General features: G+C 41.0%; 1 protein-coding gene across 2 annotated transcripts in view; it reads right to left on the bottom strand.

The window, feature by feature from the left end:
* The window catches only part of chrm3a (cholinergic receptor, muscarinic 3a), a 168084-nt gene extending 164588 nt beyond the window's left edge, over positions 1-3496 (bottom strand). For both annotated transcript variants that reach the window (XM_058398528.1, XM_058398527.1), the window contains exon 1: positions 3085-3496. The gene's annotated coding sequence lies outside the window, so the exon portion shown is untranslated. The remainder of the gene's footprint in view (positions 1-3084) is intronic.
* Between the last annotated feature and the right edge of the window lie 17263 nt (positions 3497-20759).

A 20759-nucleotide genomic window follows, 5' to 3' on the forward strand; every position in this document is an offset into this window, starting at 1 on the left:
CACCCTGTCTTTCTCTAACTCACACCCTGTCTTTCTCTCTCACTGTCTGTCTCTCTCTCTCACACCCTGTCTTTCTGCTACTCACACCCTGTCTTTCTCTAACTCACACCCTGTCTTTCTCTCTCACTGTCTGTCTCTCTCTCTCACACCCTGTCTTTCTCTAACTCACACCCTGTCTTTCTCTCTCACTGTCTGTCTCTCTCTCTCACACCCTGTCTTTCTCTAACTCACACCCTGTCTTTCTCTCTCACTGTCTGTCTCTCTCTCACACCCTGTCTTTCTCTAACTCACACCCTGTCTTTCTCTCTCACTGTCTGTCTCTCTCTCACACCCTGTCTTTCTCTAACTCGCACCCTGTCTTTCTCTCTCACTGTCTGTCTCTCTCTCACACCCTGTCTTTCTCTCTCACTGTCTGTCTCTCTCTCTCACACCCTGTCTTTCTCTAACTCGCACCCTGTCTTTCTCTCTCACTGTCTGTCTTTCTCTCTCACTGTCTGTCTCTCTCTCACACCCTGTCTTTCTCTCTCACTGTCTGTCTCTCTCTCTCACACCCTGTCTTTCTCTCTCACTGTCTGTCTCTCTCTCTCACACCCTGTCTTTCTCTAACTCACACCCTGTCTTTCTCTCTCACTGTCTGTCTCTCTCTCACACCCTGTCTTTCTCTCTCACTGTCTGTCTCTCTCTCTCACACCCTGTCTTTCTCTAACTCGCACCCTGTCTTTCTCTCTCACTGTCTGTCTTTCTCTCTCACTGTCTGTCTCTCTCTCACACCCTGTCTTTCTCTCTCACTGTCTGTCTCTCTCTCTCACACCCTGTCTTTCTCTCTCACTGTCTGTCTCTCTCTCACACCCTGTCTTTCTCTCTCACTGTCTGTCTCTCTCTCTCACACCCTGTCTTTCTCTAACTCGCACCCTGTCTTTCTCTCTCAGTCTGTCTCTCTCTCTCTCCTGTCTTTCTCTCTCACACCCTGTCTTTCTCTCCCACACCCTGTCTTTCTCTCCCACACCCTGTCTCTCTTCTGTCTTTCTGCTACTCACACCCTGTCTTTCTCTCTCACTGTCTGTCTCTCTCTCTCACACCCTGTCTTTCTCTAACTCACACCCTGTCTTTCTCTCTCACTGTCTGTCTCTCTCTCACACACCCTGTCTTTCTCTCTCACTGTCTGTCTCTCTCCCCCCTGTCTTTCTCTCTCACACCCTGTCTCTCTTCTGTCTTTCTGCTACTCACACCCTGTCTTTCTCTCTCACACCTGGTCTCTCTCTCTAACTCCCTGTATTTTTCTCTAACTCCCTATACTTCTCTCTCACACCTGGTCTCTCTCTCCTGTCTTTCTCTTACTCACCTCCTGTCTTTCTCTCTCACTGTCTGTCTCTTACTCCCTCCCTGTCCATCTTTCTACATCCCTGACTTTTTTTTCCTCAGTCTGTCTCTCTCCTGTCTTTCTCTCTCACTCCCCGTCTTTCTCTGTCACTGTCTGTCTATAACTCTCTTCCTGTCTTTCTCTCTTATTGTATTTCTCCCTCACTTTCTGTCTGTTATTCACACCCTGTCTCTCTCTCTCTCTCTCTCTCTCTCTCTCTCTCTCCCTCTCTCCCCCTCTCACTGTGTTTCTCCCTAACTCCAGGTCTTTCTCTCTCCCTGTCCATCTCTTGCCTGTATTTCTCAGACTCCCTGTCTTAGTCTGTCACGGTCTGTCTCTCTCTGTCTATTACTCACTATGACTTTATTGTATTTCTAACTCACTGTCTGTCTGTCTGTCTGTCTCTCTCTTCTCTCACTCTCATGTCGCATATTCACACCCTGTCTTTCTATCTCACAATTTGTCTGTCTGTCTGTCTGTCTGTCTGTCTGTCTGTCCCCCATATTCACTCCCCATCTTTCTCTCTGACTCCTTGTGTTTCTGTCATGGTCTGTCCATCACCCACTCCCTGTCTTTCTCTCTCAGCATCTGTCTCTCTCTCTCTCTCTCTCTCTCCCTGTCTTTCTCTCCCACTGTGTGTTATTCACACCCTGTCTTTCTCTCTAGATCTCTGTCTGTTACTCACGCCCTGTCTTTCTCTCTCTGCCTTTCTATTACTCTCTCCCTGTCTTTTTCTTTTATCGTCTTTCTCTCTCACTGTCTGTCTGTTATTCACACCCTGTCTTCCTCTCTCACTGTCTGTCTGTTAATCACACCCTGTCTTTCTCTCTCACTGTCTGTCTGACTCCTACACACTCCTTTCCTTTCTCACCGTCTGCCTGAGGATCCAAGCAGATAAGTCATCATCTATCACCAGGTGTCTCGTTCTCTTTTATCACCCAGTGTGTGTGTGTGTGTGTGTGTGTGTGTGTGTGTGTGTGTGTGTGTGTGTGTGCGCGTGTCATACACTCATTCGTTTAAACAGACCACACACCTCCAAGATCAAACCAGTCCAGGAGACACTGAGAAAATTTCATAAAAGAGCTTTAACACTATAACCCACATATCTGGAGCAAAACGATGAGCTTTTTATTCACAATACCTAATTTGCATTTTGTCTATCCTCCTGTCATTAATATCAAGGCTAATAAGAGTTTATTAAAACCATATCAAATATATACTACAACCAAAATGAAAAAGAAAACCGAACAAATAGGAAAAATAAAACATTTTCATATTTTTTTAAACGTGCAAACACCATTTTGTTGTGTGTCATTCAGGGCAAAACTTGAAAAATGTGTAGTTTTGTGGTTTGTTTTGTTTAAACGTTTTAAATCGTCAATCTGTCAGTCACGCGCAGGTGCGTCGTCGTGCCGCGGGCGCGCGCATCTACATGGCAACATCATGTCAAGCCAATTGGAAAACGCACGCGCGCGCGCGCCTTTAACTTTGTTTATTATTATTATTATTATTATTATTATTATTATTATCATGGTGATTTGACAGGAGTTCACCGCGGCGCGCGCGATACATCTATACATTATATCTGTTTCTGGAGGTAAAGTTTCACTCAAATTAAAAACATTTAATAATAATAATAATAATGATAATAATAATAAAAATAATAACATTCGTTTATCCGTGTCTAATGGGTTTGAATGGTAATATTGATTCTTATGACTTACCTTTATAGGCTAGGCGAGGAGAGTTCCAGAGAGAGAAAGAGCCGAGCCACAGTCACGATGATTACCCCACACACACACACACACACACACACACACTCGCACGGGAGTACATAAGTCGTTCAGTCAGTCCTGGAGACGCTCCATCGAAAAAGAAAATATTAAAAACCCGTTAAAACGCGCGCTCCCATCTGGAGAGACGTGCACGGCGCGCTCGCACACGCACACGCGCTGCCCAGAGCACTAATTAACGTACCAATGGAATTCAGCAGCGCGCACGAGACCAAAAATCTCTCTTTGGGCTTGTCAAATTTCATTAAACGTCTCCATCCACAAGCGAACTCTAACCCGTTAAAAATAGCTTAAAGAAATCGATGACCATCAAGAAAAGTAGCCGGAATTCTACAAAGTCCATTTATTCTCCTCGTCGGTGTAATTAGAAGAAGAGCTGAGCTGCGCGGGAAACCGCTCAAATGACTGGATTGCCATCTGCTGGTGCGTCATAAACTCCTAAACCAATCAGGTTAGCGCACGAGGGTCATGTTTCAAGTCACCTAGTGCACAGTAGTCTTATTCAATTTTCTGAAATAGTACCCTACCCTTTTCATTCCATACGAATGACAAAAGGCATTTCCGGTATTCTTTGCCCTCTCTAGGCTGCGTCATGGAGTGTGGTTTCTTAATTCTACATTATGCTTTCATATGTGACAACAACCAGAAATGATCCCAAAGTAGTGCCCTATGTAGTGAATAGGGTGTGAGTAGTGCCCTATGTAGTCAATAGGGTGTGAGTAGTGCCCTATGTAGTCAATAGGGTGTGAGTAGTGCCCTATGTAGTCAATAGGGTGTGAGTAGTGCCCTATGTAGTGAATAGGGTGTGAGTAGTGCCCTATGTAGTCAATAGGGTGTGAGTAGTGCCCTATGTAGTCAATAGGGTGTGAGTAGTGCCCTATGTAGTCAATAGGGTGTGAGTAGTGCCCTATGTAGTCAATAGGGTGTGAGTAGTGCCCTATGTAGTCAATAGGGTGTGATTTTTTAGGGTGTGAGGCTATACCGTTTAAAATGGTGCTTATGTATCTCAAATCACACAATATGGGTTTTATACTAAATTATTTACCTTATTCTTCTGAGCTTCTTCTGGGCTTTTTCAGATCACACTTCTTCGGCCCAGCTGGGGCTTCTTCTGATCATGGTGAGGCTGTTCTTGCCCAATCTGGGGCTTCTTCTGTCCACAGTAGGGCTATTCCTGCCCAATCTCTGTCTTCTTCTGTTAATGGTAGGGTTATTCCCGCCCAGTCTGGGGCTTCTGTTCATAGTAGGGTTATTCCTGCTCAATTTGGGGCTTCTTCTGTTCATGTTGAAGCCTTTCCTGCCTAATCTGGGGGTTCTTCTTGTCCATGGTAGAGCTATTCCTGCCCAATATGGGGCTTCTTCTGTTCATGTTGAGGCTATTCCTGCCCAATCTGGGGCATCTTCTGTCCATGGTGGAGATATTTCCATCCATATTAGAGTGTCTTTGAAAAATCATTGACAAGATTGCCTTCCTTTGCCCATGCATGACAGTTTACTCTGCCCTAGCTGAGGCTTTTGCCCACTCCAGGGCTTCTGTCCATTCAAGAATTGCCCTGCCAAAGATAAGGCTTTCTACCCTTTCTGCCCATGCTGAGGCTTCCTCTACCAAAGTTAATGGGTTTTTCCCATTCTGGGGCATTGTCTGACCATGCTGGGGCTTCTGTCAAAGTTGCTGCTTCTTCTTCTGCCCTTGCTAAGGCTTCATCTGCACAAGTTGAGGTCATTTGTGCTTAAGCATTCACCCTCCTGCAGAGTATGAAGCATCACCAAGAGTTTGGCCGTTTGAACCCCGACAATGCCGCTGTTGTCCAATGCCAAGTGTTAGAGGGAGCTTAACTGTCCATGCTGTCTGGGTGAGAGGGGCAACATTAATCTCTACCCTGTTAATCAGAGTGACATGATCTTGGGTATCTGTGAGCTCATGTAAGCAAAAGAGGCTAAATAGCACTTTCCTTCAAGTAAATACTTACAGAAAGCACTTGACTTGCGTTATAAGGAGAACTATTGATGGGAACTGGGAAATTACCAGATTGGGAGAAATATCTAGAAATAAAATGTTATAATAATAAAATATTCAAAATATAATGATTTCAAATTATATATCAATTAGTTTACACCTAATAATTTGCCATGGGACTGTATTGAGTATGAGAAAAGTGCAAGTCACACCACAACAAACAAACATCATTATACTAATGAGGGTGATTTATAATGGAAGAAATTCAGAGCACATTCTGTTTGACAGGAGACTTTAATAGAAAATAGGACCTTTGTGCTAGACATGTGCTTATCTCATTAACGCTGCTAAATCAGAAATAATGTTTGGCATGCACCTGTCAAATATCCAGAGAAAAGGAACCTCTTCTAGTGTGGTGACTATATAGGGGTTATATTTTAAAATATGCAAAATATATTCAAAACACAATCTAAGCCAAGTAGTCACATTGATTTGTGGTTCAGGTGTGTTGATGGACTTACAGGATGTTGAAGCTATTCCTGCCCAATCTGGGGCTTCATTTGTCCATGGTTGGGTTATTCCTGCCCAATATGGGACTTCTGTTCATGGTGAGGTTATTCCTACCCAATCTGGGGCTTCTTCTGTTCATGGTGGGGCTATTCCTGATCAATATGGTGCTTCTTCTGTTCATTGTTGGGTTATTCTTGCCCAATATGGGGCTTCTTCTGTTAATGGTAAGACTATTCCTGCCCAATCAGGGGCTTCTTTTGTTCATGGTGGGGTTATTCCTGCTCAATCAGGGACTTCTGTTCATGGTGGGGCTATTCCTGCCCAATCAGGGGCTTCTTTTGTTCATGGTGGGGTTATTCCTGCTCAATCAAGGACTTCTTCTGTTCATGGTGGGGTTATTCCTGCCCAATCTGGGGCTTCTTCTGTTCATGGTGGCGCTATTCCTGCCCAATCTGAGGCTTCTTTTGTTCATGGTGGGGCTATTCCTGCCCAATCTAGTATTTCTTCTGTTCATAGTGGGGCTATTCCTGCCCAATCTTGGAATGTATATATAAACGCATATATAAATACTTATCAAATTCAGGGCGTGATCACCTGATATGTCTATAACCAAAGGGCCAGGTGAATCTACAGTCTGAGCTAAAAAGAATTTAGCGAGAAGAATTTCTCGAGATTACAGTTCGACAAAAATCCAATATGTTCCTTCTTAAGACGTTTGTGAAGAGGAAATGACCTGATTCAAGTGCCAGGTCTTTTATCTGTTATTGCCTGTGTAAAATCTGTCATTGTTTTTGTGCTAGTTGCCTAGACTCCTAATTATTGCATGCCATTTTGTTTACCCTTATTTCTCATCCAGCAGACATGGCAATGTGCTTTCTGAAGCTTGTTAAAGCCTAATGAGATTTATAATAGAAATTCTAACACCAGGTCAAGGTTAAAACAAGAAACAATGATCAAACAAGAAGGCATGTATAGGTTATTGCAGCTTAAAATAAACCAGCTGTGACACAGAGCCAGAGCTAAAGGCTAAAGCACATACTCAAGACCCATGAACCTAAAAGACGGGGCAAGCAGTAAAGCTAGTTCTTTTTGTGCTGTTCTGATTAGTCCCTATGAGCTATCCTTTATTCCTGGATTTTTCAGACCATGTCAGCTATCTCGGCTGTCTTAGTGGTACATTCCACAGATGGGTTCATCACATCAACTCATCTGTGTGTTACTCCACATGCCCTATCTGTTTGAGGCAGTATCCCATCTTTTGGGGGTATGCTTGAAGATGCAGCAGGATATCTAAAATTCAAGAATTGACTCTTTCTAATTACATCCCCCTGCTTTTGTGGTTTTGATTGGTTTTTTACAATAGTACACTTGGTATTGAGTACAATCGCTGGACTCTTTAGATATTAAATGTTGCTTTTGGCAGGATCAGGCCTCAGAGTCTGAGTAGCTAATAACTTTAAGGGTATACATGTAGAGTTATTTTATTGTATCTGTCTCTTGAGGTACTTTTATTTGCTATGGAGAATGCCATTTTGTTTATTGTCCAAGTCTTTGATTCGCCTTTTCAGTGTTGTCTTCCAGAGTTCCCCAGAGTTCCTAATGAAAGGTGTCACTTCTTAGTGACTTTTGTAACACCTACTAGCAGCAAGGGGAACACAGAGAAAAGTAGAGAGTCAGGGATCCAGGAAAATAAGTGCTCTTTTATTTACAACAGTGGTAGAAAATGTCACTCTGTGAAAGGTGCTGGTGAAGTGGTCAAGAGTCTTCGGTGGAGCGGCGGTGAAGTGGCTAATCAGAGAGGCAGCAAGGCAGACCCCTGGAGCGTGGCTTAGGCTCAGCCATTTTGGGAGTATTGTCCTCTTTATGGCGTTGTTGCATCCATTAACAATCACCCCAATCCTCTTCCTAGTGCTAAGCCTGGATTTCTTTAACCATCTTCTTTTGGAGGGTGAAGAATTAGGCAGCTTGTGATTGGTCCACTGAGTTTTGGTGCGCTTTTGGCCACTTTGCAGCCACACTCAGTGGCGCTGGCCATGGTGCTTAATTGCTGCTTTTGATTCAGCAATGCTGTTTTAAGGAGCTTTTTTTGTGGGTTGAGTACATTGTTGTGTGCACCACCATCACACCTTGTATAGCGCTGGCTATTCCATATGCATGTATTCTATCTTGGACTCAATCCAGATAATTCTTTCTGCTACGTCGAAGAGTCTCGGTTGATTTTCCTGTATCTGTTTATCTTTTTTTATTAGTACTCACTTAACTTTGATGGTTATTATACCTGACAGTAGCTTACAGACAGGTAACTATTTCATAATTGGATGTTGATTGTCATTTGGTGAACAATCCCATCAGTCTGATCTTATAAAGTGGCTAGTTTCCCCAGGCAATGGTGTTATTTGATTGTTTCTCTCATATTCTCTTACAGTATTGTCTATATATTGTATATGTATACTCTGTAACTGCAAGGTAATTATGATTTCCGTCATAATTAAGACTAGAAAGGACTAGTCATCATATGTATCTAGAGAGGCCGGGATAAACGCTTAAAACTAGAATACACTCCACCATCCAGGTTGTTTTTAGGAAGTGGGAGAAAACCATAGAATATGGAACCTGGAACCTGGTACTGTGAGGCAGCAACACTGCATCCTCTGCCACTATAGTGATTTATGAATGGGATTATGGGGGAAAAAAAGGATACCCATGACAAATAAATCACGGGGTATTAGTTAATGCTTAGTAAAGATGGCCAGATGTGACTTGAAGCTCTTGTAAGGAATAAAAGAATAAAGAGGGAAGGAAAATATGGGGGAAAGACATGACTATTAACAGAGAGAACTGACAAAGATGAAACTGTTTGAAAAATTAATGAATGAAACTAACAGGTGTGACGGTGAGAATAAGGGACAGGTTTAAGACCTTCCGACAAGATTCAGTCATTAAGAGCATGGAGGACATGTGACCACACACACACACACTATATATATACACATATACATATACACACACACATATATAGATAGATAGATCAGGCATAACATTATGACCACCTGTCTAATATTGTGTTGGTCCCCCTTTTGCCGCCAATACAGCCCTGACCCGTCCTGCACTGTGTATTCTCACACCTTTCTATCAGAACCAGCATTAACTTCTTCAGCAATGTGAGCAACAGTAGCTCGTCTGTTGGATCGGATCACACAGGCCAGCCCTTGCTCCCCACATGCATCAATAAGCCATGGCCGCCCAAGACCCTGTTGCTGCAGCACCCATGGAGCAGAGAGGGTTCAGAACCTTGCTCAAGGGCCCAATGGTGGCAGTTTGGGCCACCACATTAGCCACCACTACCCATGTTCCCATGTTCTGAGCTCATCATGGTTCCCAGCCTATCACTGCTTGCACTCCTCATCACATGCCTTTGATTTCATTTCACTAAATGCCTTTATTTTGGTTATGATCTTTGTTTTAGCTTGGTGTTGCCTCTGCTTGACGTCATGTCATTGGTTTGTTGCCTGACTGTGTTCACCTGTAATATGTTATCCTTTAATACATGCTGTTAGAGAAAGGTTATAGTATTTATAGTAATAGGAATGACAGAATCTTGTTTTAGAAATATTATTTATAAAAATGCATCATTATTGTTTTCTTCTTCTCTTTTCTTTTCAGAAGAGATTAAACAGAATCAGTTCTTGATAGTGAACTCAGGCCTCTATACCGTACTGAAAAGCAATATTTAACTCATAAATGTCAGCCACTTTAATCCCAATCCCCTTTAGTCTCAGTTCCAAGACACATAATCTTGGCCGTCTTCCCGGATCAGAGAGGGGCATTAGGGACCCACTGGGTACACACTGAGATTAATTATGTATTGACCACACATACAAACAGACAAACAGTCATCGTTATTAGAGTGATATGGGATATTGCTGCTATTTTAGGTTCATGTGTGTGGTAGGCCACCAGAGTTATAAGAAGGCTTAATAATGGAGCTTTAATGAAGGTTTTGTGTGTGTGTGTGTGTGTGTGTGTCCTGTGCTGGATAATCAGCTCTCTGGGGAAACTGCTAACATGGTAACAGTTGTTGGTTGTGTTGGCATCTAAGCTGTAGACTTCAAAGAGTTTTGTATCTGCTTATAATTGGGTAGTTTAGATTTTTTCATCGTTCCATCCACCCATCCATCCATCCATCCAACCACTTATTTACCAATCCATCCACTCAGCCATCCACCCATTCATCTTTCTTTACATTCAACCATCTTTAACATACATTCAACCACCCATCCATCCATCAACTCAGCTATGCATTCATCCATCTATACATTCACTTATTTTTTCATTCATCCATCTACCAAGTTACCATCTATACACACACTTATTTATCCACCCATCCATTTATCAAGTCATCTACACATCCACTTATGTGTTCATCCCTCCATCCATCCATCTCTCCATCCATCCACCAATCTGTCCATCTGTACATCTACTTATATATTCACCCAGTCACCCACACATGCATACATTTATTTATTACTCCTTCCTTCCCTCCATCCATCCATTTATCCATCCATCCATCCATCCATCCATCCATCCATTTACTTATCTGTTCAGTCACCCACTGTTTCATCTATCTATCTATCTATCTATCTATCTATCTATCTATCTATCTATCTATCTATCTATCTATCTAGGTAACCCATTCATCATCTACTCAATAATCAACTCATCTAGCCATCATCATATGGATTTATCCATCCTTTTTCCATTCACCCACATATCGAAAATTCAGTGTATAAAATCAATCCATCGATCCATCCATCCATCCATCCATCCAATCATCTGAGTATCTCTACACTTCTGTCCACTCACACATACATCACTTTACATATTCCTCTATCTACCCAATGTCTATTTAGTCACCCAGTTTCAGCTGTCCATTAATTCATATGTCTACATATTTATTTATCCATCTTTCTATCTATCCATCCATCCACCTGGTACCACTGATCATCTACAAAACAATCAACTTTTCTAATAATCTTCATACTGATTCATCCATCCATTAACTATCCACTTATCCAAAATCCAGTGTATAAAGTAAATTCATCCATCCATCCATAGGAATCCTAGTCAGAGTCATGATGAATCCAGTAACCTGTGCAGAACAGTAACCCAAGCTCAGGGTCACTGGAGCTATGAGGTAACAATGTCACCTGTGCACCAACATCAATTCATCTCTCTATCTACTCTCAACAACCCTCATCATCCATCAATCCATTCGAACCAATACAAACCCATCACTGCACCCATTCATCCATTCAACCATCTAAACCAACCGTCTAAAATAACTCCATTCTCCCACCCTTCCACTCATCCACCCATTTATTTATCCATTTCTTAGTTACTTACCAGTCATCTCTCTCTCTCTCTCTCTCTCTCTCCCACTGTTGTCAATAGTTTAATAGGCCATAATTTTAGCCCAGACACTTTTCTTGCTCAATAATGAGATGATCACATTCAGCTTTGGCAAATATCTGATTAGAAAAACTCACAGGATGGAATTAGTAGATATCTTTCTCTCGGCTCGTGTCGCAAGATGAGACGCAGAATTTTGGCTGTAGATGTGCAGCATCTGTATCGTTTGTTCAGCCCCTTTAAGCACAACACCAGCATCCAATTTGTGGCTCATAACAAAGCGGTATAACAGGCAGAATGATCATGAGCGTTATTAAGCCAGGTACCGATTGAGTTCCACGGTGAGCCGTTAACAATGTTAATAAAACATTTTAATGTTGTTTATGGTGTTGCACTCAGACTAGAGAAATATTTTGATTACTGAACGTGGGTGGGATTGATTTAACAGATGGTGCAAAAAAAAAATAGGAACGCAATACAACCACACTCCAGAGGAAACATATTTGCGTGCAGACATGATCACAGCGCGCACAAACACACACACACACACACACCAACTTACTTATCTTGTTACTGCTTTATTTATCACAGCGCTGTTCAATTCATGATTCTGATTAATCATAAGATGTTGATTAATTTTCTCTTAAATATAGACTTCAGGTCTTTAGGACGGAGATAAAAAAGATAAAAAAATAGCGGCTGTTGACATTCCACAACAGTACATGTAGCTATAAATGGATAAAAACGCGTGACAAATGACGCATCGAAAGGTTATACAGTGGAACCTCGGCATATGAATTTAATTCATTCTGGAGACGAGTTCTTAAGGTGAAAATGTGTATTGCGAAACGAATTGTCCCATAAGAAATAATGTAAATGCAGATAATCCGTTCCAGCTGCCCAAAAATATGAGCAATATTCCCAATACGAAGCATATGTAAACTGTATGGCTGCTTACAAAGAACTGACGAAATGTAAAATAAATAAAGATGAAATAAAACTTTTAGTGTGTTTTTTTCTATAACAGCATGACCCCAAGTGTACTTGAAAATGAAATAAAAATCATTTCCTCACTTGGCCCCACATGGACAGCCTGGAGATATATGGGACTGCTGTGGATAATAGCACTTAGAGACCATGGAGCTGCCTTTTACCACTGTCTGGATTTGCGCTCGGGTCTCCATCATTGATCGTTTGATTACTTCAGTAAAAAACACTCCGTATTAAAACTATAAAGAATTTAGAAATGACGCTGATGCTCAAAAAATCTTCTACACAATTGTGGTGTTTAGGTATAGAAGGAAATGATTAATCAATTATTAATCATTAAACATCAATTATTAATTATTAATTAATGATTAATCATCGCACTCTCCAGAGTCACCCAGATGAGGATGAGGCTGAGGTTCCCTTACAGAGTCTGGTTCCTCTCAAGGTTCCTTCCTCTTATCCTTTCAGAGAGATTTTCCTTGCCACCTTCACCTCTGGCTTGTTCATTAGGAATAAATACAAAAGTAAATAGAAGAATTATTAAAAAATATTAACAAACAAACAAAATAAATAAAAAATAATGTATTCCTCATTATAAATAAATAAATAAATAAATAAATAAATAAATAAATAAATAAATAAATAAATAAATAAATAAATAAAAGCACTATACAAATAAAATAAAACTGAATTAAAATTGCCTTGTGTCCAAGTATGGATGGATGGATGGATGGATGGATGGATGTTTGAACTAATCTAAAATCTTTACAAAGTCAACAATGCCACGGAAATTCCCAACACACCTTTGTCATCAGAGCTGCTGTTATAGAAAACCAACCAGTCAGAACGTCACATTCAATAGTGTCATGTTTTATATAATGAATCAAATGTAACAGAATGTTAAGCAGTACTGTAGTAGTCACTACATCCTCAGTTCTAAGTCTTCTTCGCAGACCTACTGGAATGAATTGGCTCTTCTCTTCTGCAACTAATTCTCCTGTTTGGCTGGCGTTATCTCTCTGACTCAGGCCTTGTCCCCAGACAGTGAAGAGAGAAACACTGGCAGATGTTCTGGATGTAAAAGTGTTCCTAAGCTTTGGACTGCAATCAGACACCCACAAGCTGTTCGTCTGTGTTTGTTTGAGTTTCCTATGGTCAGCCCCGTGTGTGAAAGGATTTGGATCCATCAACAGTTGGTGCGTCTGTTGCTATTAATGCCAAAAATTTTGCCACTAAGGTTCTGTAATTAAAATCCACTAATGCATGTCTATACTAGATGTAAATAAATTGGCAGCTATAGATATGGGTCCATCCCAAAAGTCTGAGTGTCTGACTGTCTGAGTGAATGCTAAGTAAAAGAATAAAACATTTAAGGGTGTTGTATTGTATTATTTTCCAACAATATCATGTGTTGCAATTTGTCAATATTAACAATATTAAAGAATGTCCCCTGGTGGTCCAGTGGCAGGATCCGTCAATCTCACCACTGAGACCAGGGTTTAATTTCCAGCCACTGAAGGGCTAGTTCTCTTTGTTGGCCCCAAACCCGGATAAAACGGGAGTAAAAACCTGTTCTAAAATAAAAAAATGCAGATCAGACGGTAACGAAGCACTGACACTGGAGACTCCTTCCAAAAATGTTTAATAAATTAATTAGAAAAATCCACCATATCAACATTCTTGATATGGTTACCACAACATGTTGCACAACAATCAGAGCTGCTCTTATGTCTCATAAATGAATCCACACCCCTTGACCAATCAGAATTCAGAATTCAACAGCTCTTTGGTATAACAGTTATTAAGGCGTGTATCATAAACATTCTGTCCTCCTCAGGCAAGAATCCTTAGACACACCCACTGTTTCCATTAACACCAGGAGCCTCATTTATAAAACGGTGCCTGGATTCCAGAGTGAAAGTACGCACAAAAAATGACATAAGCACAAAAAAATTATTTATAAAACCTATTATATTAATTGCTTTTCCTTCAGCTTCACCCTGTTCAGAGTCGCCACAGCGACATTTCAGTTTGGCACAGGTTTTACGCTGGATGCCCTTCCTGACGCAACCCTCCCATTTTATCCGGGCTTGGGATCGGCACTGATAGTTAACTCTTCTCGGGAATCGAACCCGGGCTGCAGCAATGAGAGCACAGGATCCTGCTGTTAGATCATATCACTGATTTTTAAAATTCACAGTTTTCTTGCCAATGTACGGAGATAAATAGACATTTTCTGCTGTCCGGTTACCACCCACATATGACCATAAATGGTCAATGCAAATGATCTCATGTATATTTAAATATAGAGTGTCCTATTCATTTCTGAGTGAGGTATCACTGACAATAGTCAAGAAAAAAAACCCATTGGGGAATATGAATAGAATGTTTCTTTTGAGACTGAGCCAAAATTCACTAAATTACCTCAATTTAAAAAATGAAAATATAAGAATTAAATAAAAATAAATGGGATTATGACCAAATTATCATTGGTCTAAAAACTGTTGGGATAAAATACAGCAAATTTTTGTTTTTTCAAGTGTTGGTTGAAGTATTTCAGGAAGACGTAGGTCTTGACTCACCTGTTTGGACATCTAATTAAGTTCAAAAGGGCCTTGCTCAGGGGCCCAGCAGTGGCAAGCTTGGAAGACCTGGGATTCGAACTCACAACCTTCCAATCTGGTGATTTCCAAAATGGTGAGATGGTGGGAACAGTCGAGCAGATGATACTGGAGGACCTGAGGAAACGAGGTGCAGTGTGTTGACAGATAAAAGCTTCAAAGTAAGGTGATTCTGGTCCAGTTTTGGCTTGTAGGCAATCAGTAGTGTTTTGAATCTGATGCAGAATCTTCCAGAAGTCAGTGGATTGTGCACAAGCAATGGGGTGGTGTGGGAGAACCTCACAAGGTAAGCTGCATTTTGGATCACTGTGCTTGAATTTTGTTCTTAAGAAGATCTGCCAGAAGTCTTGAAGGACTGAACAGGCACCTGAGTGGCCTGTATGGATAAAAATGGACAAATCCTCCTGATATTGTAAAAGAGATAATGACCTGAGTGTCTCAGATGAGCAACATGTGAGGAAAAGGACAGCAGTAGAAAAAGAAAGTCCACTTGAAGCAGTAATTCACACTGTTTGGGTCATGGGTCAAAGCTTCCGTAAATACATGGAACTACACTGAATGCTCAATTTCCTGTGAAGTATTTCTTTATAAATCCCAGTTTCTACATGGAAGGTTCGGTACGCACATTACCGACCCATATGTGTACGTACACACTCTTTGTAAATGACGCCCCAGACAACGCCGCTCACGCTCGCTCATACTCCCGGCTAATTACACACACCTGCTGCCCATTTACGCTAATCATGCTGTGCTTTTCTTCCTCTTATTCAGTTTGTCACTTCGCAATACCCTGTTTTTATGCTTATCTTTTTTTTTTAATCATTTACAGTGGAACCTCGGCATAGGAATTTAATTCGCTCTGGAGGCGAGTTCTTAAGGTGAAATAAGAAATAATGTAAATGCAGATAATCCGTTTTAGCCTCCCAAAAATATTAGCGATATTCCCAATACGAAGCGTTTGGAAACTGTATGGCTGCTTACAAAGAACTGACCCAACCAAAGCATTCCATGTCAAGGCTCCTCACAGGAAGTCGTCCCACCAAGCTTGGGCTAAAAATAGACAGACCATCCACACCACCAATCTGTCAACAAAAAAACACCCGAAAAATCACCTAGCTTTTGAACGCATGCTGAAGGTAACGTTGGTATCATGGGTTGACTCTTTCCAAACAGCTTTCACTGACTGAAAAAAAAATTCATAAACTCACTTTGCTTGGCTTTCCACTGATGCTAACAAGTTTTGAACCTTCTCAGCAGAGTGAAGGACACTCTGCAGTCTGTTCTGTCCCTGGTAGTGGCAGCAGCGTACCAGGTGGTGATGGAGGAGGTGAGTATAGACTCAGGTGTAGAAGGGCACCATCATAGTCTTTGCTAGGCTGAACTACTTTATCTGCCACAGGAAGTACAACCGCTGGTGTGCTTTTTTAATTAAAACAGTCTACATGCAGCACCCACTTAAGGTCCTGGGCGATGATGGTTCACAGGAAGTAGAAGGAGTCCACAGTATTAATTGGAGATTATTAATGTAGTATTATTGGTGAAGGTGGTGCTGGGTTCTTCACTGGGTTCTGGGACTACACCAGGTTACACCAGGTCAGATACATGACTCACTACACAAAAACAGACAGAGATTATGTCTACATTAACGTTGATAGATCTGGAATCTTTTACTTTAATAAAACGCTTTTAATTCATTAACAATGGTGTTTTGAAATTGTTTTTAAAATTTGCTTGCCACATTAAAATGTCTGAAAACACTTGACTGCATCATTTCCCCCTGGAGTTTATTTACTTTCTGTCTCTTTTGAATTGAACACTGAGGTTTTTAAATGGACAGACCAATAACCCAGGACTATAAAGGTGTTTGTTTTGAGGTTAATGGTTATTGATCTTGGCGTTGGAATTTCAGATGAGGTAGATGAGGTAGAAGGTTTCTTGAAGATGGCCATAAAAGGCATCATTGCTGTGGTCTTCAGCATCCTCGATTGGGGAGTGTTCACCGTTGTGGACATGATGATGCCTACTTCAAGGGCGTACTCGAGGCCGCTCTGGAGCAACGTCAGCACCTCACTTATGCACCTCACCTTTGCATTAAAGTATGAGCAACACATCAGGTGATAGATGACCAATTGGCTTTGCTCCACCACTATTGTGAGGAAGTAACCCTTTACTGCGGGTTAGTTCGTTTCGTTGGTCTCGTCTATGGGGTGTCCCATTCCTTTTTGAGTGAGGTAGCACTGATAATTGTGGAGAAATTGTGGAGAAATATTGGTGAATACGAATAGGAAGTTTAATCAAATACCTCTATCTAAAAAATTAAAGTAAAAGAATCAAAAAGAACTAAAAGAAATTAAGACCAAATAATCATCAGTCTAAAAACTATTATGGGACAAAATACAACAAGAAGGGAACCATTTTTTCTAAGTGCTGGTTTCAGAAAGATGTAGGTCATCACAGGTCATTTGAAGACGGCCAGTGACTCAGTTGTTTGGACATCTACTGGAAGTTCATTCCACCACCCATGTCTCAGAAAAGAGAAGAATCTGACTCTTACTTGTACTCAATGTCATGCCACCAAGAGCAAATAATGGTCTTTGCCATCACTGACTATTTGTCCACTGTTTGTGCAATGCAGGTCACTGATCCCCAAGGTGTCCATCTGATAGTGGTCAAATTCCTTGAGTATTTGCGCCATTTTGCATTTCCATCCTCACATTCCATAGTTCAATTCTTGCTAGTACTTTCACAGTAAGGAATGGTCCATACATGGGGTGATGGATGACCAATGGGCTTTGCTTCACCACCATCATGGGAGTCACCATAACCCCCTTCGCTGTACAGGTTGATCTGGTCATTTCTGTAGCATTACTTTAGGTAGGGTCGCAGGCCAGGCACCTTACCCTCCTCCTTTATCAGCCAAGATTTAGGACTGTCCATGGGATGAGTTTCTTATCAGTAATCCAAGGGCCACCAGTGACCTGAATGATATATTTCCCAGACCTCTTCATTTGACCTCAGACTACTTTCTTATACAGTGTGAGAAATAAAGGTACTAATAAAGGTACTAACTGTAATTTTCCTTAACACTAAAATGGAATCATTATCAACTTTCATACCATTATCTTGTATGATACTTAAGTGGTACTTTTAGTTAGCTTTAAGTGTACAGGTTGATCAGTGGACCTAATACACAATGTAATGGGAATTATTTCATGCTTAAAAGTATAAAGATCTACTAAAGATCCAAAGGTTGGAATCTTGCGAATGTTGCCACGTCAACCACATCAGTTGCATGCTTTCTTTTCCAGACAAAGAAAAACAGCATGTAGCTGAAGAACCTTGTTCCACTTTCTCATTTCTACTTATTACACCAACCTTTCCATCTGTGTTTGTGCGTTTTTTTCCCCCTTCGATTTCAAATTTGATGGAAACCCCACTCAGTATTTGCGTACAGCAGCTTTTGTATGCGCGTCCTCCTCCACCTCCCATCTCTGTATGCGCCGAGCTCATAAAAGCACCAGCAGGCAGGCACAGCGTGCTTTATTTCAACTGCTAATGGAGAAGCGAGCCTGGCCTGATGGAGAGAGACGTCGGCCTCTGGCACAGCAATCTGATTACCGCCTTAAAGAGACGCTCTAATCAATGTGATTTCATGTTGTCGGACTCCATATTGTAATGAACAGGAGGCAGGATGCTAGGACAGACTATGTTTGCTTTGGGCTAATGCACAAAAAAACGGCAGCAGAACAGACAACACTGGACACGAACATCAGAACAGGATCATAATTTTGTTATATATTCATAATTAGCTACTAAAAATGTTGCTAACTTCTTGCTAGCTAGCAAATATTAGTTAGACAGAAAGAGGCTACTGTGAAAGCTTGCTACAGTAGCTCATGCACAGTAAAAGATAGAGGATGCTTTTTGTTAGAAATCTGAATATGTGTCCTCAGGTTCCCAATGTTAAGAAATATTAAGAAGATATCTTTCTGGAAAATTGCTGAAATACACTAGGTAATGTTTGCTAGGTATAAATATGGCTAGGAGGTTTACAGAGAATGGTAGTTCTTTAAGATAATGCTATATGGCTTTTTAGTGTGTGTGTGTGTGTGTGTGTGTGTGTGTGTGTGTGTACAGTACATATCCACTTCATATTTACGAATGTAGTTAATAAAATAAAATAAACTGACAGAGAAACAAATATTTAGACACTATATTAAAATTATGCATAGGGAAATACTATAAAGAATAAATTCATACACATTCTTGGGCAAATTGCTCATGATGTCATTATAAATTTTCGGCTGTGTATCTAATTCAGTTATTTTCACCTGTTTCATGTTTAGTTGCTTAATTACTTTGTCTTTTTATTCGCTTTTATATATTTCTTGTTTCCTGCATCCCCGATTGGTTCACGTTCTAGCTCCTGAGATGACTGACTCCCTGGTTTTTACTTGTCTGTGCTCTTGTTCTCATCAACAGATAATCCTGTTTTGTTTTTGCAACTCATGCTACAGACCACTACAGATCATGGTTTCAGGTCAAAAGCCTGATGATTATACAGTAAAACCTCGGCATATGAATTTAATTCGTTCTGGAGGCGAGTTCTTAAGGTGAAAATTTGTACTGCAAAATGGATTTTTCCATAAGAAATAATGTAAATGCAGATAATCCGTTCCAGTCGCCCAAAAATATGAGCAATATTCCCAATATGAAGCGTATGTAAACTGTATGGCTGCTTACAAAGAACTGACCCAAGCCAAGCATTCCATGTCAAGGCTCCTCACAGGAAGTCGTGCCACCAAGCTTGGGCTAAAAATAGAACAGACCGCCCACGCCACCAATCTGTCAACAAAAATACGCCCGAAAAATCACCTAGCATTTGAACGCATACTGAAGGCAACGTTGGTATCGTGGGTTGACTCTTTCCAAACAGCTTTCACTGACTGAAAAACAATTCCTAAACTTGCTTCAATTTGCTTCGCTTGGCTTTCCACTGACACTAACAAGTTTTGAACGGCTCCCAGACGTACGCACAACTTAGCCTTTCGGTTCGGGACGTTCGTATGCCGAAAATGCTTCGTATGACGATGCAAATTTCCTGCAAATGTTCAATTCTTAAGGTGAAAATGCATAAGGGAGGTTCCACTGTATGCTCTTGTGTCCTGCTTTGTTACACAGGAACAACATTATCAAACATCACGTAAGTGAAAAAAGATACAGAGCCACAGGGAAGACCTCAAACTTCCCTATTGGTATAACTGGGCTGATAATTTAAAGGTGGAAAGTTCGCAACTAATCGTCCCTGGACAGTTGGGACAACACACACTCAGGTTAATGATAAAGGAAAGTCAGAGAGAAGTCAGGAGTCACTAGAAAGTGAGTTGCAGGGTGACTGAAGCACAACTAAACCACAATCCTGCAAAAAATCTAAACACGTCGTAGACATCTTGAAACTGTAATCAAGCTGTAACAACGTCTTCTTAGCAAACTACTAAGTGATAGCTCAGAGGTTAAGGCGTTGGTCTAATGACTGAAAGCTTGTGAGTTCAAATCCCACCAGGCTGCAACTACTGGGCCCCTGAGCATAGCCCTTAACCCTTGATTGCTCACTTGTTTTAAAAAAAAATGTACTCTGTTCTCAGGGTCCTATGTTCCCCTAGTTTTATGAGAGTTTTGTTCCCAGGGTCCTATGTTCCCCATTTTTTTGACACATAATGAACATATGACATGAGAGTCCTCTGTTCCCAGGGTCCTACGTTCCCCACATTTATGCCACATAATAAACATATGACATGAGAGTTCTATGTTCCCAGGTTCCTACCCTCCCTACATTTATGACACATAAACATATGATATAAGAGTTCTATGTTCCCAGGGTCCTACGTTCCCCATATTTATGACACATAATGAAAATATGACACGAGAGTTCTATGTTCCCAGGGTTCTACGTTCCCTATATTTATTACACATAATAAACATGTGATACAAGAGTTCTATGTTCCCAGGGTCCTATGTTGCCCATATTTTTTGACACATAATGAACATATGATATGAGTCCTCTGTTCCCAGGGTCCTATGTTCCCCCAGTTTTATGACACATAATGAAAATATGAACA

The sequence above is a fragment of the Hemibagrus wyckioides genome, linkage group LG09 (assembly GCF_019097595.1).
Source record: "Hemibagrus wyckioides isolate EC202008001 linkage group LG09, SWU_Hwy_1.0, whole genome shotgun sequence".
Classification (NCBI taxonomy): Eukaryota; Metazoa; Chordata; class Actinopteri; order Siluriformes; family Bagridae; genus Hemibagrus; species Hemibagrus wyckioides.